The 23394-nt window shown below is 37.3% G+C and overlaps 1 pseudogene across 1 annotated transcript; it reads right to left on the bottom strand.

Moving 5' to 3' along the window:
* Positions 1-9110: 9110 nt before the first annotated feature.
* LOC311581156 (DNA-directed RNA polymerase II subunit GRINL1A-like) lies at positions 9111-10053 on the bottom strand (annotated as a pseudogene). The gene has a single exon. The product of its transcript is annotated as a DNA-directed RNA polymerase II subunit GRINL1A-like (transcript).
* Positions 10054-23394: the final 13341 nt, after the last annotated feature.

Here is a 23394-nt window from a genome sequence, read left to right as displayed (position 1 = left end):
GGTTCCTGCCTTTGCTTCCCTCCATCATGGACTCTAATAAACGAACAGAAGTGAATGCTTTACTTTCCAAGAATGTTCAGGTCAGTGCTTTGTCATGGTAGCAAGAACAACTACAATAACAACAACAACAACCACAAGAGAAACCAGTTAGGACAGTAGATGATTGTGACCCTAAGAGGGATAATGGTAGAAAAAAAAGGAAGAGTTGACAGGAGGTGGGAATATTTAGCTCTGAACACTATTTATGGTTAATTTCAGGTTCCCTTGGGTCATTTCAGTGGAAAACTTTAACAAGCGTTTAAAGATACCTGCAGACGTTCACTGCAGAGATCTTGGCTTGGGAGACAATGGAATCTCTGTGGGGGGGGGGGGGGGAAGCATGGAGACTGAGAGAAAACTAGCTGTAATAAAGAGAATTAATGGTGACTCAGAAGGAAAGATCTCACAAAGGAACCTGAACGACAGCTGTGAGTGAAGTGGAAGAACGCTCACTGGAAAGACAATGGCAGATCAGCAGAACACTTCAGCGTTACTTCTGATGTATAAAACCTCAAAGCAAAACAGAGATGGTCAAGCCACATGAAAGCAAGTCTCTGTAGATGTAATTTTTATGTAAGCAGACACAGAATTCTCTATCATCTATGTATGCATATATGTAATCTGTATGTATGTAATATATGCATGCATGTGTATATGTGTCAATGTACCCATCATTTATCTATCCACCATCTATCTTTATCTATCTATCTATCTATCTATCTATCTATCTATCTATCTATCTATCAATCATTATCTATCATCTATCTATCTATTACCTATTGATCTGTCAATCATCAGTCATCTATGTATTTATCATCTATGCATTTATCTATCTCTTTAGAGTATACTTTGGTTTCTAAGTCAAGACAAGTGGTATTGACAGTGTTTTTAATATCACAGATCTTATTGTACTTCGTACATTATTTCTCTGGAAAAACATTCATATATGTTTCCATTTTTATGGTGCTGTTAAGAGATACTAAGAATCTCCTGGCAAAGTCTTTTATACTTATTGCTTCTACCAATTTTAGAATTATTTACTTAAGACTTAGCTATCTAAAATTAGAAGCTAAGATGAATAGGTAAATGATTTTAAATTTCTGGCAGGAATCCTGGCAGTGTTCCTATCATCTCTGAGCAGGAGCAGTAAAATGAGTCATCTTCATGTCTAGTTCCTACAACAGTTTGGCTTACATATGCATCTAATTTTAGTAATGTAGATTTTACTGAAGGACAGGTTGGAAAATGTTATGGATATATTATATAATACAACAGGTACAGATTTCATCCACCACCCCGCTTTAAGTGATGTTTAAAGGCATACTAATCATTTTTGAAGATGGTACATTTGTTGTATAAGCAATGGTCTGCATAAGAGGTGAGACAATTGGTGTACTAATACGTGCATTATTTCCTTAGACACATAAAATAAATAGTTTAAAAATCACAACTTAAGAAATGATTATTGACTTAAAACAGTAGTCTTTACTGCTCAATTTCCATAATGTTATAACCTTTTTTTCCCCTCCTTTTTCTTTTTGGCAATGCTGTATTTAGCTAAATGGATTTAAAACAAAGTCTCTTAGATAAGTGTTCATAACCACTTTCTAAGCAGATGCCGTCTGCAGACCTCAGGTGGGATTCCTGTTAAAATTGTTCAGTAGAAGGGACGGCAGATGTATGTATCTTTATTCTTTTAATATACAGTACCCATGAGCAATAGCCATGCCTACAGCACTCACAGGGCAGCCCAGTGGAGAAGGATCATGGCCTATAGACAGTGGTAGAAAGAACAAGTGGGACCCTGATTTCTAAAAAACACTGGAATACTGTATCTTCCTACTATAGATTTTATCTTTGTTTTGGAAATCTATGTATAGCAAAGAATTACACTTATGATTTGATCTGAGCCATGTGAAGAGTCATGAGTCTGAGTTACTGTTTTCTATAGATAGAAGCAATGCTTAGAGGAGGAAGTATAAAAGTCAGCAGGCAGTAAAGCAAGAGCAAAGTATTTCTTTAATTTTAAATCTCAGAAATAGGGGCTGGAGAGATGGCTCAGTGGTTAAGAGCAGTGACTGCTAATCTAAAGGTCCTGAGTTCAATTCCCAGCAACCACATGGTGGCTCACAACCATCTATAATGTGATCTGATGCCCTCTTCTATCTGATGATCTCTTCTGTCATGCAGGCATACATTCAATAGGGTGCTTATATACATAAATAAATAAATATTTAAAAAATCTCATAAATAAAATCATATTAATACTTTTGTTTATGTTAAAAATAGAAGCTAACATCAAGTGTAAATCCAGTAAATATTTGATAAACATGATAGATATCTGCTCCTCTCACGTTGTATATACTAAATGAAAGGATGTGAATAAATGATATCTGTGGTATGTAGGTTCAAACATACACCATCTAATTATTTAGATATAATTAATTAAGGACAAGAACAAATCATATCAGCATCTCCAACTTTCTAAGACAGGAAGAATATATTTATTCTAAATGGGCATCATGCCACCCACTGAGTTTCAGAGGAAAATAAATTTCTGTTCATGGTATAAGTTTTCTGTGTACCTAACTCTATGGAAATGTGAGAAGCAGATATTAGCCTCATTGTTATGCTAATATAAACAGTGTGCTAACTGACTGTTTATCTTTATAGAATAAGAACCACATGCCCAGCTACACTATTTCCTATTAGAAACAAAGAAGACATTTAGCCATTTGAAGTGCTCAGATTTTCATTCATTTATATACTAAGCATACAGTTAATTCAGGGCAATTTAATAATGTTAGTCTAATCTCACATCTACATAGACTAGAAGAAGTAAAATTAACCAATATATAAAAACAATAAAATAATTATTAAAATAATTAGATGAATAAATTTAAGTACAAAGAAAAATCTGTATGTTAACAATATTTTCACAGTGTCCCAAACAACGAGTCAGCCTTTTGACATCATTGCACAAAACAATGAACAATTTTGTAATAATTTCCTTTTCTGTAATAACTGGGAGACAGCTTGAGTTAGTCATCACACTCCAGTACATTTTGTTGTAGCGCAAATATTTTTGTGAACCTCATAATAAATAGTGTTATAATTGAGGAATTTCACCCTCTAAACAACTGAATCTATATTCATAGTTTCCCAAGCAGACTACTTTACTCAAGGCAGAATTTCCAGAGAGAAACATTAAGCAACACCTGTCATCTTTGCAGAACCTCATAAAACAAGGGGCGCTGCAAGTTTTAGTAAATGGATTATGCTACATAAAACACTCTGAAAGTACCTTCAAGCATTGCAACAGTAGGCAGTGGGTTTTACAATCTTCTGATACTAAAAGGTGGTTAATAGTATACTGTAATGTACTTTGAGAGACTCAAAAGAAAAAAAAAAGCAGGTATCCAGGGAGCTACTGTGAAGATCACTAAAAGTATAAGAGCATATATTGCTATTACTTGAGTCTTTAAAATGCATACAAAGAATGCAAATGTGGGGAGTTCAAATGAAAGTAATAAGCTCTTTATATAAGAACTGAATAATTAAGTATGATGGGGAAAATCATCACCATTATTATAATTATGAATATAATTAAAAATAATTATTCTTATTGTTAAAACATTATATTTTGTGATGGTAACAGAAAACTCTGGTTACATGCAGAGTCCAATTTTAAATGTTTTCATTCTATACACTACTGATGATCTAAATGTACTTAAGTCATATATTAACTTTCTGCATAAAATATTAATCCTATGGCTTTTCATCTATATACAGTTAGTCAATGATGGAATGAAAATGAGTAGAGGTCCCGTGATATAACGTGTACTAGCACATGCATCCTTGTTTTGTGCAAGTGTACTCTAGGATCCTTGCTGTATGGTGAAATTAACCCTAGTTGTATTGTTAAATAACACATGGCTGAATATATGAGTATCTTGCTATATGTACATTCTGTCTTAGATACTATTGCATTATCTGTGGCCAAATTGCCTTGCCAAGGCAACTTAAAAACGTTTATTTTGATTTACATGTCAAGAGTAAAGACCATTATGTTTGGGGATTCACGATAGCATTTGCTTGAGGCACCTCTTGTCACATTATATCTGCAGCTAGGTCTCAGAGAAGGATGAATGACGGTGGCCAGCTAATGGTCTCCACTTTATGCCTTCTTGGACCACATGCAAGGAAATGATGCCAACTCTATTAAGGTGTGAATTCCCTGCTCAACATAATCAAGAAAACCAGGCATGGGTATGTCAAGAACTTGTTTTCATGATTCTAAATACTGTTGAGTTGGTACTTATTCTTAATAAACATAATTCACTTATATATTTGTATGCATATATGTGTGTAAACATATATACGTAGGTAAGAAAAATTTTAGCTCATTGTATGTGTGTTTTAAGAAACTGAAACCTACAGCTCTGAACAGCAAGCACAAATTTCCACATAAGTTGAAACTAGAATCAATAATAATTTGGGGTTTGGCTTAATATAAAGTACAACATTCACAGTTATTTCCCTACACTACTGAGTCCAATTTTTTTCATTTCAATTTTTAAATGAGCATTTTATTAGTTTCTTATGTATAAGAATCATGTAACATTTTTGGCTAAGTATTAGAGGTAATTGATCCATCAATGAGTTGTGTATTTGATTTTTCTGTGTATGGAGTAGGCAGCCAGCAGCTTCAAATGCCCAGGAAGGGAGAGTGCTAGCAAGAAACTGTGCCAAAGGTCATATACCAGATATGGTTTGAGACATCTATCCATAAAAATGCTCTCCAGATTAGGTCAGACTGAGAGTAGGAGTTCCTGCTGGGGAGAGAGAGCCCTCCATCTAATGCCAAGCTCAGGAAGTCTGTCTGGACCTGGGCCACAGAAACCACACACAGCAGGGTCCTCCATCAATTAGATGTGTGGATTTTTTTTTTTGTGAGCAGGTGCATGTGTGTATACAAGCCAGAAGAGAAACTTGGGTGTCATTCCTCAAAAGTTAGCCACTCTTGAAGAAAACATCTTTCCTATCTTGGTGCATCTAAAATTCTGAATGTAAGTCAGTATCTATCCTATCTCATCATTATCAACTTAAACCATCTACCTAGACCTAAAAAGATCTTAACCCTTAAACAACTAAGCTTATTTGTTAAACTAAATTTAAACAGCTAAGCTTATTTGTCGTCATTAATTACTTGAGAAGGAATACAATTGATTACCTGCATATATAGGGAGTGCAGGTTAGCTAGCAGCTTCCAAAATGAGACGATGACAGAGAAAGTTTGCTACCTGAATAGTCACCAAAAACTATCTATAATGTTGGAGTATCATCTTCAGCCTTCTGGCTCAATATATCTGACAGATATATTTGTAAGGCAGCAAATATGTTTTCTTCAAGGCTGCCAAATACAAATAGCCAAAACACTATGAATGTAACATTTATATAATTCCTGATGGTGTCATGGTTCTTCCTGCTATAGGTAGCTTAGTGTGTGTGTGTGTGTGTGTGTGTGTGTGTGTGTGTGTGTGTGTGTGTTTCTGTAGGTTCAATTTTAATAACCAATATATTTTATTGCTTGACAAATTTGATTGTTCTGAGCATGTTTTAAAGCATAGCTCTGTAGTTTTCTGAGTAAGAAGCACACTGTCTTAACTTTGAAGCCTAAGTTTGGTTGTAATTAAAAAAGGATAAATTAGGGTCCTTTCTTGTTTGTATGGGTAAAAAGCAGTTTATACTTAATCTCGTTTTGTGGGTACTGAAGAACTCTAATCCCATATATAATGAGACTCCACCTGTATGTGATACCAGTCCCACAAGGATAAAAAAAACCTCCCGTTGGCTCTTAACTCTAGGAGAACAATCTCAGTTATTCCACTTTCACCCCTACAGAAGTCATTTTGAAAACTATACCTGTCTTGCCTGCTACTATAAGAAATGGAGCAGAGATTCTTGCTGGCTAATCCTGTTCCCTTAGAGCAATAACAGGTTGGGGAGGATTCAGTGGGTAAGATATATGGTATACACTTTTAAAAATTATGTCTTTTCTTTTAGCTAGGTCTCTTGTATCATAAATAAAATCTCAAATGATATTCACTCTGTACCATAAACCATGAAGTTTTCCTTAGTCATCTTGTCTCTCAATTAACAAAAAGAATTACAGGAAAATAAAGCTACCGATTACCTGTCCTGACTGTTTGAAATAGTACTCAAAATCATCTATAATTCTGCGGCAACTAATATATATATATATAATTTTTTTCTGTTTCTTTTTTTTACTTTATTAATTTATTCTTGTTACATCTCAATGGTTATCCCATCCCTTGTCTCCTCCCATTCTTCCCTCCCTCCCATTTCCCCCTTATTCCCCTTCCCTATGACCGTTCCTGAGGGGGATTACCTCCCCCTGTAAATGTTCATAGGGTATCAAGTCTCTTCTTGGTAACCTGCTGTCCTTCCTCTGAGTGCCACCAGGTCTCCCCCTCCAGGGGACATGGTCAAAGGTGAGGCACCAGAGTATGTGAGAAAGTAATATCCCACTCTCCACTCTACTGTGGAGAATGTTCTGGCCATTGTCTAGATCTGGGTAGGGGTTTAAGGTTTACCGCCTGTATTGTCCTTGGCTGGTGCCTTAGTTTGAGCGGGACCCCTGTGCCCAAATCTGCCTATCATAATGTTCTACTTGTAGGGTTCTAGGACCCTCTGGATGCTTCTACTTTGCCATTCTCCCATGCTTCTCTCATCTAGAGTCCCACTAGAATGTCCTCCCCTCTGTCTCAGTTTCCTGGTAACTGAAGGCTTTTGTGGGACATGCCCCTTGGGCTAATATGCAGATATAAGTGAGTATATACCATTTGAGTCTTTCTGCTTCTAGGTTAACTCAGTGGATTAAAGACCTCAACTATTTTAAAATTTTTAATAAAATTTTTAATAAAAATATGCAACCCCCAAAGAAAAAGTTAGCCACTCTTTTTATTTCTTTTTATTTGAGGCAAGGTTCCTCATTAGCCACATGATTTAGTTCGGTTTTCTATTCCTGCCATGAAACACCATGAGCAAAAAGAAAGTTGGAGAGGAAAGGGTTTATTTTGCTAACATTCCAGCATTGGCTGAAGCCAGGAGAGGAATTGAAACAGAGCTCGAACTTGGAGACAGGACCTGATGAAGAGGCAATGGCGAAGTGCTGCTTACTGGCTTGCTTCTCATTGCTTGCTCAGCCTGCTTTCTTATAGAACCCAGAGCCACCACCTCAGGGATGGTACCACCCACCATGGCCTGGGCCCTCCGCTAATTGAGAAAATGCCTGTCAGCAGATCACATGGAGGTATTTTCTCAACTGAGGCTCCTTCCTCTCTGATGACTCTAACTTGTGTCAAGTTGACACACAAACCAGCCAGCACAACTGGAACCTGAAGACAGGGGCTGATGTTGAGGCCCTGGAGAGGTGCTGCTTACTGGACTTCTTCCTATGGTCTTATAGAACCAAGGACCAGTAGCCCAGGGATGGCACCAACCACCAAGGGCTGAGCCCTTCCCCGGTGCATCATAGTTGGAACTCATGGAGGCATTAAAAAAAAAAAAAAAACAACTGAGGATCCTTCATCTCTGATGACTCTAACTTGTGTAAGTTGACACAGAGAATCAGCCAATACACCATGAAAGCCAAGCTGGTGTGTCAGTAAGCTCTACAGAGTTCCTGATCTCTGTATTCTTGAGCTCTGATTACAACATGTGTCATGGCCTCTGGTATATATATCTGCTAAATTCCATGACATACATTCATGTTCTAGTGCTTCTACAGAAAACAGATTTCCAACAGAGGTACTCTTTCAGCCCTCCCATTTATTTTTATAATACATACATATCTGTGGTATTGTTCATAGTTCATAATTATCAAGATTCATATATTAAAAATATTCATCAGGACTCATTGGAGAAATGTTTATACTATAATATCACCTATTTTTCATATATTCCCACTTTGTCACTATCTTTTGTAGAGTTCTTCCCCCCCCCCCACACACACTGGTATTTTATTTCTCCTTTACAAGTTCCATATAATAGACAAAGGGCTTTTAAAATAACATATTGTTATCTTTGCTGGAAATGAGCATACAATCATTTTAAACAACACAAATGTGTCCATACACGAGACTGAGGTTTCTGCAGCCTATAAACACCTCTGGGTTTCAAAAGGAAAAAGGCCATATACTGACAATTCAGCTGTAACTCTTAGAAAATCACCAATTTCCTTAGCACACCGAAGCTCTCAGTACAGGGGCCTGCCATCCAAGACAGCAATAAGCTCAAGCCATGGAAAGCCAAGAGCTGCTCACCACATCAGCACAGATGCTCCCCATTCAGAGCCTCTTCATCTCAGGGAGACAACCATCACCCCAAGACAGGAGCAGCAAATATACACTTTTGTAACATTTCTAAGTGTCTGACACGCAGCATCTCAGGAACTCCATGCAACCAAGTAGCGCACTTTAGTCCCCTCCCTTCATCTCAAGAGAGAGAGCCAGGTCTTCCTAACTCACTATAGGCACCTGGGGGTAATAAAGTATTTCACCAGGCGGTATGTAAGCAATGCTATTTGACAAGAGTAAGAATAAGGAAAAAGCAGTTATCTTTGTTTGTTTACTTGTTGTTTTTTGTTGTTGTTGTTGTTGTTTTTTTTGAGACAGGGTTTCTCTGTGTAGCCTTGGCTGTCCTGGACTCGTTTTGTAGACCAGGCTGGCCTCGAACTCATATCAATCTGCCTGCCTCTGCCTCCTGGGTGCTGGGGTTAAAGGCATGCACCACCACTGCCGGCTTAGTTACCTTAAAGAAAAAGTGGTCTCTGCCACACTAACCTATCAGACCAATGCACAACATACTGCAAAAAAAAAATGTAATACAATATGGTCAAAGACAATGTTCAAATATTCAACTGGTCCAGCATGTGAAGATCATCTTCGGAAAGACAAACTGGACTCTTATTCTGTTGCTAATTTTGTGTAACTTTAAAAAAATGCTGTCCCTCAACAAGGTCTGACAGTGATCTTGATAATTGTTAGCATGTTCGTTGTGAGACAACAAGAGCTCAACAGTCGGCTTTTGAGGTCTCCCAGCGCTCATCTTCAGCATTCTTCAGAGGACTGGGCATCATCTTTGTCCCTCACATGTCGATATCTCCCTAAAGACTCCCCTTCAGGATTGTAGCTCTGCACTGTAATATTCAGTCTCTCATTTAGTTTCAGTGCTGCGAGCTTCGCCTGTACCTCCCCAGAATTCTGCTTGTGCTCTTCCTGCAGGATCAATGACTTTTCTATAGAGAGCAGCTGTGCAGGCGGTGGTGGAGCAGGAGGCGCGCCGCTGTGATGTCATCAAGATGCTGCCCAGCCTGCCTTGCAGCTCTTCTCAGGAAGCAGGACACTCGCCCATCTCTGACAATGGCTTGGTGAGTCACTGTGTCTTGTGGGTAACATATCGCTCTTAACCTTCTGAGATGGGGGCACTGGGTTTCTGACTCGCGTTTCTAGCACTTCCATGTAATGAGCCTTCTTAGGAGTCTTGCTCTGGGGCCCCCGCAAAGTTGTTCGTGCTGGTGTTTCTTCCAAGGGATCAGTCTGGTCTGAGATTGTGATCTATTGCAATTTAGTGATAAACAGGCTGCCAATGCTGCTGAAAATATCTTCTGTTTGATTTGAAACTGGGTACTGGGAAAGATGTTGTTTCGTTTCAGATGAGGGTGTCCTGGTTCTGCTGCTGCTGGGAGCTGGGCCTGAGTTCACGGGACAGCCAGCCTCCAAAGTCTCCACACTCCCTCTGTGAGTGAGATGTGCAGGCCCCGGGGCTTCTGAGGTTGCTTTAGATGATTTATTGTCTACAGATGAACATTCAGAAACTAATGAGGAAGTATCAAGCATCAGGTCAGAATCTTGGGCCTTGTCTAAGACAGTGTCAACTCTTGTGGTTGCTTTTTGCCTTAGCTTACATCTGCACTAAAAGGGTTAAACAGTTCACTCCTCCCTCCAACCTCTTCAAGTTCTGCAGTGGCTGCTATCAGTTTGCCAGTGGTGTCTGAGACCTTTTTACCTCTGTCAGGCAATTTTCAAATTAATTTTTTTGTTGTGCAAAAGTCTCTCCTGATGCCTCAACCTATCTAGCAGCTCCACCGAACTCTGCTGCCCCAAGTCCTCAGGAGCTGGAGGCAGCAAGCACTCTGGGCACAGGCTGCTGCTGGCATGGTGGGCAGGGTTCTCAGGTTAGGCTCACAACAGGCCCTGGCTCCTGAGGGGGAGTCACCATTTTCCCGGAAGCTGTAAGGTTCTTAGAAACTTTCTCCCTCTCCTTTTGAAGAGATTCTTTCTTTCTTTCTTTTTCTTTCTTTCTTTCTTTCTTTCTTTCTTTCTTTCTTTCCTTCCTTCTTTTTTTAAGTAGCATGGTTATTTATTTGTGAATCCTGTAAATACTCGTATTAAAAGTCACTTCAGTGGCAAACACATTACTGAGCAGTTTAAGATAACAGTTCAAGAAAGAGAGAGGGAGCTGGGCATCGTGGAGCACATCAATAATGCCAGCAATGGAGAAACAGAAGCAGGCAGATCTCTGTGATTTGAGGCCAGACTGGTCTACAAAGTGAATCCAGGACAGCCAAGGCTACACAGAGAAACCCTGAGTGAGCAAGAGAGAAGCAAGGGTGAGGGGTAGGAGGGCATGTTTTGGGATGCTCAGTTTAAGGTCATGGAAAAAGGTTAAAATGGCAGAGCAGAACTCTTCTGGGCATACTCAACTTACACCATAAAGAAAGTAGACAGGAACCTCGGATAACTTCCTTTCTTCTTAGGCTGTCATAGATGGTTGCCAACAGGAAGATTCCTGTTCAGCCACATTTCTTGTTGAAAACGTTTTGTCAAAAAAAATTCTAAGTATGTGTTAAGCTTTGGTAAGAGTGAATGAGTGTGACGTAGATGTGTCACTTAGAGTTGAGCATTCCACAGTTGCTTATCCTCTTACCTTGACCAATTGTGTTAAAGAGTCATCTACTGCAGAATGATGCTTCTTTCATGAGGGTTACTGATGCATTAATCTATGGTTATAGAGAGATATCACCAGGGGTTATTTTAATGCTATATTCCATTATCTAAACAATAGTAGTTGATTCTCCTGTAGTGCCAATGACATGTCTAGCCATAAGGTTTTAGTTTGGATAACTGTGCCAGGTATGCATATATTCTTCTGAATAAGATCTTAAATAAGAAAGCAGTTTGATTTTCTCATGATGTTTGTATCACCATTGCACCAGTGAGCATTGCTTGCCATGGCAGTCATTATTGTAGCTTTAAGACAGTTGGGTCATAAAGGTTTTGTTATTTAATAAAAAAAATATTCAGAGTAATTATCTATAAAGAAAATGCAAATTAAGTCTACTTTAAGATTTCTTTCTTACCACAGTCAGGAATGTCTAAGAAAAAGACAATCTGACATGAATGTGGTCAAGGGAAATAATAATTCACTTCTGATACAGTAATTGCAGAAATCAGTGTGGAAGTTCCTCAAACGCTAGATATAGATTTCTCACATGAGCTAATTATATAGGAGAGTGATTAAGTTTTGGTTCGTAACTGAGCAATTCGGCATGACCCTGTCAGTACAAAAGACCATACTCTATTGTGTTTCCAAATCTATAATTAATAGACAGAATGTAACATTTATAAATGTTGTATATAACAATACTTAAAACAGATAAGTTGATGTCAGAAAAAAAATGTACCCACATCAAGAAATTCATTCCAGTGAATGTGATAAAGGATGAAGGCCAGCATTTCAGGAAGTTGATCAGGAAGTACATTCAATTTAGGTTATAACATTAAATGAAGCCTTTAAGACTCTTTTGTTTAAGTAGCTACTCCAAAAGAAATAGTAAAATGGCATCATGGGAACAAATAAACAAACAAACAAACAAAAAAACCAAACCATTGCTCTAATGGAGTTATTCAGAAAATACACTCAGAATTCTATTCTCTCGAGCTGCCTTCCATAGCATAATAACAGACAATCTCACTAATCTACTTGGAAACTTCAAATGGGAGGCAATAAACAAGACATTAAAGATGGTGACGTCAGCAATCAGGTAATGGGCTACAGGTGAAAAAATGCCTGTGTACAGTATATGTAAGACTACTCTTTTTGGCTCTCAAGTGAAAGAATAAAAAATTATATTTGAAAGAGTCGTTAAAACCTGTGAGACAATTGAGGACAAATGAGTAGGAAGTTATAAATAAATAGTTATAAATAAACTAGAAATTCTAGAAACAATGTGTGGGATATTTGAGTACGTGCATATTAAGCAAGGCCCATTTTCCCTTCCATGAGATATAGTGCAAAGCAAATATAAATAATTTAACTTGGTATGTGATACTGGGTAAAAGAGTACAAGCTACATGTTTGTTATGCATTTTTAATTATTCCACAGAAATAACAGTTGTTATTGTAAAAATTAATATAATTTTCAGAAATAAGTAAAATGTAAAAGAATAGTAAGCATATGCATGTCAGCATCATGTGGGGAAATTCATAGTCATGACCTTACAAATGTGTCAGATAAACTGTCATCATTAAGGAAAATCCTGCTATAATATCTTAGTTAATCTGTGAGAACTGAGCTCAGTTGTCAACTTGATGAGATAGAGGATCACTTAGAGGATGGCTCTCTGAACATACCTGTGGGGAATTATCGTAAGTGACATAGGAAGAGCACGCTGTATAAAATGGAAAAACCAAGCTGAGCAGTGGCATCCATCTATTTGCGACTAGCTCTTTAGTGTGGGTGGATTGTGACCAGCTGCTTTAGGCAACTGCTGCTTTGATTCCTCCACAGTGATGGCCTGTTAAAACTGTTAGATAAAATAAACTTTTCTCTTCTTAGTTCCCTTTTTATAATATCTTACAATTGCAACAGAGAGGGTCAAAGACATGATGGTTGGAATTTGAGGAGATATGAGCAAAAAGAACATTCCAGAAGATGCCAAAAAAGGCCATACTTCAGAAAACTAGTTTAGAAATAAATAATTGATACAGAGGCATCAGGAATCATTAACTTGACTGAACACAATGTATTTTCAGGTGGAATTCTTTAAGAAACAGCTTCTATTATTTCTATTTTCACCTATGCCAAGTCATTATTTTTATCTCTATAAAAATTATAAAACTAGATGTGGCTGGTTTAAAGGAAAATACATAAAAACACATTCAACAAATTGACAGGATTCTTTACACACCCAGAACACAAAGAGGCATTCATCTTGTTTTGAGAGATTCAAAAATTCTTTTTTTTTAAAATTATTTTCTTATTTTAATACTGTTTTTTTTTTTTTTTTTTTAGAATCTAATTAGTGATAATTTAATGGCTAGGAGAACTGTCATTCAAATCTTTTACCAGAGCACCAGTGCTTGCTTGTCATTTAGCAATCCTTTCATTCATTTTCTTTTTCCCTGGAGCTATTTGCATATTCCACAGGCTCATTTGCTATGCTTACCTTTCTAACTTTTCCTAATCGAATGTAATGAGATGGCTCAGCTCATTGTGTGTGTGGCGTGGTCTCTGCAGGCATGCTTCTCAGTGCATTTTAATATGCTACAAGAAACCCCTATTACTGCCAGATAACTTTTAGATTAAAATGTAAACATGCCAGTTATTTCCTTACCTTATTGAGATTCCCTGGTGTCAGGAAATGAGAATTCTTAGTTTCTATTATGAACATCTTTAAAATAAACATAATGAACTCCACATCAGAGAAAATAAAACCCCAAATGAGTCTTTTACATTTTGTTGTCCATACAGAGCAGCTATGCACAATTTATTATAGTGACTAATTTCAATTTCATATTTTGCCTGCAAAAAAGGAGATAGGGGAATACACTTTGGAGTATGTAAATGAAACTTAACAGAACTAAAAGTAATTTATTTGAAAAAAAAAAAAAGACACTGTCAGGCAGTCAGTACTAAGGAAGTATCAGAATTCACAGGGCTGCATAATAAAAATGCTATTAAGCAGCTAAGAGACTGAATTTAAAGTAAGCACAAATTAGGACACACAGTATCATACATGTTTAAAACTAATTTTATTGATAGAAATGTATACATTTTATAAATGTTAAAGGTTTCAAATTCACTTCAAGATGTTTAAACTTCATGTTCTGATATGTTTCCATGACCTATGTTGGGTATTAGAAGAGTTTCACACTGAGTAACTAGGGTGCAGGAAGAATTACCTCTATTGAAGGTCACAGGAAGAAAGATGAGTGGAGCGAAAATTATAAACTGTTAGAGCAAACATATGTAGAGGTCAGAGACTGTTAAGAACATTGGAAGTCTGCATCTAATGAGATGATCATGTGTTTTTTCCTTTCAGTTTGTTTATATGGTGGATTACATTGATGGATTTTTTTTTTGTATGTTAAAGCATCCCTGCATCCCTGGGATGAAGCTTACTTGATCTTGGTGGACAAAGTTTTGGGTGTGTTCTTGGATTTGGTTTTCCAGTATTTTATTGAGTATTTTTCCAACAATAATTATAAGGGAAATTTGTCTGAAACTATCTTTATTTGTTGAGTTTTTTGTGTGGTTTACGTATTAGGGTGACTTTGAACTCATAGAATAAATGAGTTTGGCAATGTTCCTTCTGTTTCTATTTGTGGAGTAGTTTGAGGAGTATTGATATGAGATCTCCTTTGAATGTCTGGTAGAATTTGTGATAAAGGGCCTTTTTAAAATTGGGAGATTTTTTAATGACTGCTTCTATTTCCTTAGGGGTTATAGGTCTGTTGTGGGGTCTGGCAAACCTCCAACACCCAGCGCACATCAAGTGTTCTCAACCCGAGCAACTTTACTCATTTTTACAAAAAACTGACTTGCCGGGGACACAGCACAGATTTGGTAGCTGCTACTGTGATCCCATCCCATCTCTTCTGGGTGAACAGATTTTAAGCTTTAAAACCACAAGTTGAGTTTCACAGTTAAGCTCAGTTGTTTAGGGTTAAGGTGTTTTTAGGTCTAGACAGATGGTTTAAGTTAATAATGATGAGATGTGGTAGATACCGATTTACATTCAGAAATTTAAACTCACCAAGATAGGAAAGATGTTTTCTTCAAGGCTGCCAAATACAAATAGCCAAAACACTATGAATGTAACACACACACACACACACACACACACACACACACACACACACACGTATGTATTTATATATGATTCCTGATTATTTGATGGTTCTTCTTGCTGAAGGTAGTTTATTGTATTTATGTGTAATAATATAAATGTATATGTAAAAATATTTAACAAAAAGGTAGTAAAAAATAAAACCACAAGTAATGTGTGTAAAACAGCATTGCAAGATTGAAACCCACAAGAAGGTGGGGCTTGGTGAGTTAGCAGTTGGGAGTGGTGATGCTTGGGTTGGAGATGGAAAAAAGCAATGAGAGGCATGGAGAGAGAGAGTAGAGTTAGATCTGTGGAAACCACAGGAGTTGGGAGCAGGGAACATGGAAGGCTAGCACAGATCTTTGGCTGCAGAGCTAAAGATGAGATTGTGTGTTTGGATCTGGAGGAAGAAAGGGAATATAGAAGGTCTGCAGGTCGCCTACTTGGTTTTCTGATAGACTTGGCCTGAGGGTTATCAGGGAGAGCCTGGAGGAGTTTCTGGCTAGGATAAAGCAAAGACTATGGGATATGAATTAATAACATTTTGAAAATAAGGAATGTCTATTTGAATGTCTAAATATTAAAAACTGCTGAAGATTCACTTCATTGTGCAGGGTCCATGACTTTGCTATGTCCTCAAAGATCCAAAGTTCCTACTCACTCTGTCCTAGTCCTCATCCGTGTGTATGGTGCAGTCTCCTCACAAGTCATTATACCTTGTGTCAGATAAACAAAGCAATCACAGAAGACATGTCAATTAATACATTTACCTAAATCCCCATACATATTAGAAGAATATAAGCAAAATTTTATCAAATAAAACGTTTAAAATATCTTGTGGAAGGTGTAGGAAAACATATTGTTTCAAAAATTGACTATACTGAAAAATAAGCAAAAGAAAAATAACAAACTAAAAAAGGTAATACAAAGAGGCTGGGGAAGATTATTCCCTGTTTTCAAAGGCTGGCTCCTTTAAACACCACACATTGATTTATTATTATTCTGTGAGCCTTTCCTCTGTGATTTTTAAGTCTTTTGTATCAACACACTCCCTTTCATAGTGTATCAAAAAAAGAGGGAATTACACATTTGAAGCAATGATTAAGTGTAAAAGCAATGTGATTGTTTCTGCTGTAGCCATGTTGTTTTCTAGATTACATTGGATTGTCTATAGGAATATGTATCAAAAACTGAACTTTTCTGCTTTCCATATCATTGCATAACAGGTTTTAAATATAAATATAAATATTAAATATAAATATAAACTTGTAATTACTAGCACAAATTATTTCTAAGGTTTATATTACATATTTAGTAAAACAGAAATTAGCTTTTCGATTTACTTTTCACAATAACAACATTTTACTAATTGTTTGAGAATTGCACACATTATGTTTTGACCATATTTACATTCAAGCTCTTCTCAGATCCTCACTCACCTTTAAACCCATCTACCTCTGAGGAGAAGTGGATGAATCCTCTTTTCTTCTTCTTTCACCTCCTCCTCCTCTTCTTGCTCGTCCGCTCCACTTTAATTAAACTCATCAAACCCAATTTGTGCTGCACTCATCTCCTCCTCCCAACCAATAACTATCAAACGGCAGTAGCTCTTCAGCTAGTGGTGGGATTTGACCCCATCCCACATCCACCATTCTGCTATGATTTTGTCTGGCTAAAACATGTGCAAGTCTTGTATATGTTGTCACAATCACTGTGTGTTCATATGTGTAATGATCCTGTTGTGCCTAGGAATCTCTCTGGACTCTCTTCCTCAATCATTTTTTATGGCTTGGAGTGACGGGTGTGATATTTTTGAAGTAAGCTTCTAAAATTTTATACTTTCTGCATACTGACCAGTCAAGCATCTCTTCGTTAATAGCTATCTGCTACCAGAGGAAGGAAGATTCACAGAGTAGAGTTGAAAGAGCAACTAAGCTATTGATATAGCAATAGAAAATTAAAAGTCATTTTAATATTATTTCCATTTAGCTGAAAAATAGTATTAGGTTCTGATCTAGTGTCTATTTTTTATTTACTGTCTACTTACAGAGTCTTGGCCACTTTGGCAGAGTCAGATACAGATTCCTTGACTTTTTTGAGACAGAACCTCACAAGTCCTAGGCTGGATGTTGGTATTCTCTATGGCCAAGGCTAGACTTGTCAATAAAATAATCATTCTTTTTATACTACGTTGAGTATCATAGCAGAAACTTTTTACATGTCTTTTGTTATTATAATTCACAGAAAAATTAATACATTTTAAAAACTTTTATCTATTTGTCAATTTGAGGCAATATTTTACTATATATCAAGGATGTGGCAAGTTTTTGGGGGGTTTTTTGTTAGATTTGATGCTTAGAATTGAAAGTTGACACGTGTTTAGGAAATCTCTGTTTGTTTTAAGAATGTGTAATGATTTTATGTTGAGGTCTTTAATCCACTTGGATTTGAGTTTTGTACAAGGTGACAAATATGGGTCCAGTTGCATTTTTTTACACATAGACATCCAGTTAGACCAGCACCATTTGTTGAAGATGCTATCCCTTTTCCATCGAATGGATTTGGCTTCTTTGTCGAAAATCAAGTGACCATATGTGTGTGGATTCATATCTGGGTCTTCGATTCGATTCCACTGATCAACCAGCCTGTTGCTGTGCCAGTACCATGCTGTTTTAATTACTATTGCTTTATAGTACAGTTTGAGATCAGGTATGGAGACTCCTCCGGAGCACCTTTTATTGTACAAGATTGTTTTAGCTATTCTGTTTTTTTTGTTTTTCCATATGAAGTTCAGAATTAAACTTTCAATGTCTTTAAAAAATTGTGTAGGTATTTTGATAGGGATTGCATTGAATCTGTAGATTGCTTTTGATAGGATGGCCATTTTTATTATGTTAATTCTCCCAATCCATGAGCAAGGAAGATCATTCCATCTTCTCATGTCATCTTCAATCCCTTTCTTTAGAGTTTTGAACCAGAGACACTAAGTCACTTAGAAGAAAAAGTGGGGAAGAGCCTGGAACATATTGGCACAGGAGACAGCTTCCTGAACAGAACACCAACAGCCCAGACATTAATGTCAACAATTAATAAATGGGACCTCATGAGGCTGAAAAGCTTCTGTAAGGCAGGAGACACTGTCAAGAGAACAAAGCAACAGCCTACAAACTGGGAAAAGATCTTCACCAACCCTACATCTGACAAAGGTCTAATATCCAAAATATATAAAGAACTCAAGAAATTAAACACCACCAAACCAAATAACCCAATTGAGAAATGGGGCTTGGAACTAAACAGAGAATTCTCAACAGAGGAATATCAAATGGCTGAGAAACACTTAAAGAAATGCTCAACCTCCTTAATCATCAGGGAAATGCAAATCAAAACAACTCTGAGATTCCATCTTACACCCATCAGAATGGCTAAGATCAAAAATTCAAGCGACAACTCATGCTGGAGAGGATGTGGGGAGAGAGGAACACTCCTTCATTGCTGGTGGGAATGCAAACTAGTACCACCACTTTGGAAATCTATCTGGTGCTATCTCAGAAAAATGGGAATAGGGCTTCCTCAAGACCCAGCTATTCCTCTCCTTGGAATATACCCAGAAGATGCTCTAGCACACAGCAAGAACAATTGCTCAACCATGTTCATAGCAGCCTTATTCATAATAGCCAGAACATGGAAACAGCCGAAGTGTCCCTCAATAGAAGAATGGATAAAGAAACTGTGGTACATATACACTATGGAATACTATTCAGCTATTAAAAACAAGGACTTCCCGAAATTTGTGGATAAATGGATTGAGCTAGAAATGATCATAATGAGTGAGTTAACCCAGAAGCAGAAAGACTCAAATGGTATATACTCACTTATATCTGCATATTAGCCCAAGGGGCGTGTCCCACGAAAGCCTTCATTTACCAGGAAACTGAGACAGAGGGGAGGACATTCTAGTGGGACTATAGATGAGAGAATCATGGGAGAATGGCAAAATAGAAGGATCCAGAGCGTCCTAGAAGCCTACAAGTAGAACATTATGATAGGCAGATTTGGGCACAGGGGTCCCGTGCAAACTAAGGCACCAGCCAAGGACAATACAGGCGGTAAACCTTAAACACCTACCTAGATCTAGCCAATGGACAGAACACTCTCCACAGTAGAGTGGAGAGTGGGATATTACTTTCTCACATACTCTGGTGCCTCACCTTTGACCATGTCCCCTGGAGGGGGAGACCTGGTGGCACTCAGAGGAAGGACAGCAGATTACCAAGAAGAGACTTGATACTCTATGAGCATATACAGGGGGAGGTAATCCCTCTCAGGAACAGTCCTAGGGGAGGAGAATAAGGGGAAAATGGGAGGGAGGGAAGAATGGGAGGATACAAGGGATGGGATAACCATTGAGATGTAACAAGAATAAATTAGTAAAGGAGAAAAAAATAGAAAAAAAAGAATGTGTAATGATAAAATAAAAAAGATTTCTGATCATTAGAAGGAGACTTAGGCTTGACAGTCATTTCACCTCTCAGTTGTTGCACACACAGCACTGTTTCATTCTCAGAATGTTTTGTTTGTTTGTTTGTTGAAAGAAGTGCATCTGAGGTAGGAGGGACCACTCTTTCAGGCTTCTTCTGTTATGTAGTGCACAAAGGAAAGGGCCAAGCAACTTGAATAAATGTATTTAGAGAAGGAAGAGCGTAGAATAGAAGCTTTAGTTCTGAGTAGGCACTTGGAAAAGACCTAGTTCATTATTTGAAGTGAGCTAGATCCCTGAGATGCTGGGTTTGATTTATAGCCATTGTTTTCAATTAACCCAGCTATTTTTAGATGATCTCTAGAATATCACATCTTTTGAGTGATGGCTTCATCCTAAGAAGTTTCAGATGGGATACAATGATAAAAAGCATAATAATTACATAAAATGCATAAAGTTGAAATTTGGTTCTATTTTCACAGCATCAACTTATGACACTTTATAATACAAATATTCAGATAATCAAGGATAGTATTTATAGGGATATTTCAGGCAATTTATGGTTTAAAAATTGTGTATTGATATTTACAGTAGTGGTTAAGGTATTATCTAAAATTTATATAATGTACTTACTATTGCAAAATAATCTTTGGTTCAGTTTGCTCACTTTTTATCTGCTTTCTTCATATCTGAAATGCAAAAAAATTCAGAAAGATATGCATTGGACTAATGAAAATTTGTGTTTATAAGTAAATTAGCACTTAATGCTAACATTTGATATTCCCTTATGTGCTCATGCTGTATTTTATCATATGGTTTCATTGCCCTAGCATTTTATACTCCCATTTATTTTATTACTTTTTCCTCAACATGAACCCCTATCATAGCACCCTCTTACATCTCAACACTGTGTTCTAATATTTGAACAATTCCCCAGTGACACTTTTTATAGCCCAAGGATACAGTATGAACAATTCCCCATTTTATACTACATTGGAAAAATAGTTTTCTTACCTGAGTGTAGAATCCAACATCTATATGACAAAACTTTTTTATTTGAAAACATAACCACATTTCTACCTGCTTAGGCTTTTACATTAAAATAAATGTTCTCTATTATAACTGTTTTAAAGGCAAATTATATTTAATAAGTAAATTTCTTATAATAAATAAATAAAATCTCGTATGTACTCAACTTTACTGTTAAATCCTGCTTTTATTCCATATACTATATTTATAATTCTCTTAATATAGTACATTCAGGTTTCCCTTTTAAAAACCCTAAACTTTAAGAATTCCAAGAAGAGACTTGATACCCTGTGAGCATATACAGGGGGAGGAAGTCCCCCTCAGGAACAGTCATAGGGGAGGGGAATAAGGGGAAAATGGGAGGGAGGGAAGAATGGGAGGATACAAGGGATGGGATAACTATTGAGATGTAACAAGAATAAATTAATAAAATAAAATAAAAAAAGAATTCCTAAATAAAAGACAAGATTTTTACTTTTCTGACATATCGAAGTTTCCTCTTCTGCTTTCGTTGTGTTCTGTAACTTTGAATATATTGTGCATTCATTTTCATGGATTTCTAGACAGTCTTTAATTTCTTCCTTTATTTCTTCTTTGACTCAGTGGTCATTGACTAGTCAGCTTTCAGTTTTCATGAGTTTGAAGGCTTTTTGTTGTTGCTAAAGTCCAGCTTTATTCAATTGTGGTCTGATAAGATATAAAGTGTAGATTTGATTTTCTTGTATTGAAAGGAAAAAATTTTAATTAGCATTAAAGCAACCAGAACAGCAGAGCTCTTTAACTCATAAGTGCAGGTCGACAGGTATGCTAGCCCAAGATCCCAGATGATAAGTCACAAAAAATGCGGAGATAGGAGACAAAAGCCTATTGAGTGTTCCAGGGACCGGCTGGCCATAAAAGATAGGGAGGATACACAAGGACAAATTCCTGAGAGAAACAGGTACTGGACATGGTCGAGTGAGTAATGAGCCAAGACCCCTCATCCAATCTTACGCTGTCTGCTTAATCCCCCCTTGAGGCCCGCACGCAATGTTCCAGGTTTGAGTTTAACCAGATGTGTCGTTAGCTCAGATAAACATCTACCCTCGGTTCCAAGAAAAACAGGAACCAAGGACTGTTCCCATGTGATTAAGTCTGAGCTTACCCAGATCTGCCTATGCAATTTGCTGATGTTCAAATGTTTGAAACAACCAATCGTGTGTGGCCGCGCCAAAACTTCCCACTCCCCCGACCCTTGCCCATATAAACCCCTAACCCCTGGGCTTCTGGTTCGACCCCTCTGTCTCCTGCGTGAGATACATGTCGACCCGGAGCTCCGCCAATAAACTGCCTCGTATGTTTACAGCAAGACAGTCGTTTGTGTGTCTTTGGGTGCACGCCATCCCGAGGCTTGAGTGAGGGTCTCCCTTCAGGGTCTTTCAGTATCTGTTGAGACTTGCCATGTGACTCACTATAGATTCAGTTTTGCAGAATATTCTGTGAGGACCTGAAAGGAAGATATATATATATATATATATATATATATATATATATATATATATATTTGTGTGTGTGTGTGTGTGTGTGTGTGTGTGTGTGTGTGTGTGTGTGTGTGTGTGTGTGTGTGTTTGGAAGGAATATTCTGTAGATACCTCTTAGGTCCATTTCCCTCATAGCATCTCTTAGTTTCATTATTTTCCTATGTAATTTCAGTCTTGATGACCTGTCCAATGGTGAACGTGTGGTGTTGAAGTCTCACACTATTAATGTGTGGGATTTGATGTGTGATTTAAGCTTTAGTGATATGTCTTTTGTGAATATAGATGCCCTTGAATTTGGGGGGAAATGTTCAGAATTCAGATGTTATCTACATAAAATTTTCCTTTGAAGCGAATGTAGTATGCTAATACCAATACTCCTCAAACTATTCCAAAAAACAGAAACAGAAGAAACATTGCTGAACTCATTCTATAAGGCCACAGTCACCCTGATACCTAAACCAAGGACTCAACAAATAAAGAGCATTAGAGACCAATCTCCTTTATGAATACCTATGCAAAACTACTCAATAAAATACTTTCAAGCCAAATTCAAGAGCAAACAAAAAATGCAATCCACCATGATTTAGTAGGCTTCGTCCCAGGGTTGCAGCAATGGTAGAAAATATGAAAATCCATCGGTATAATCCATATGTAATAGAATTGAAAGAAAAAGCCACTTGACCATCTCATTAGATGCTGAAAAAGCATTTGACAAAATCCAACATTTCTTCATGGTAAAAATCTTGGCGATATTCAGGATACAAGCTGCATACCTCTGTGGAATAACGGCAATACCAAGCCAATACCAAACATTAAATTGAATGGACAAAACCTTAAACATTTCCCCTAAAATCAGGGAAACGACAGGGCTTCCTACTTGCTCTGTATCTGCGCAGTGTAGTTCTTGAACATCTAGTTAGACCAATAAGACAATTAAAGGAGATCTAAGCAATACAGGTTGGAAAGGAATAAGCCAAAATATCAGTATTTGCAGATTACATAATAGTATGCATAAGCGATCCCAAAAATCCACCAGAGAACTCCTACAGCTGATAAACACCTTCATCAAAATGTCTATTTCTTAGTTAACTTTAAAAACAATCATTATCCTTCCCACATACAAAGGATA

The sequence above is a fragment of the Acomys minous genome (genome assembly GCF_964271855.1).
Source record: "Acomys minous genome assembly, chromosome: 13".
Lineage (NCBI taxonomy): Eukaryota > Metazoa > Chordata > Mammalia > Rodentia > Muridae > Acomys > Acomys minous.
Note: the sequence above shows the minus strand (reverse complement) of the source record. Positions and strands in the feature narration are given on the sequence as shown.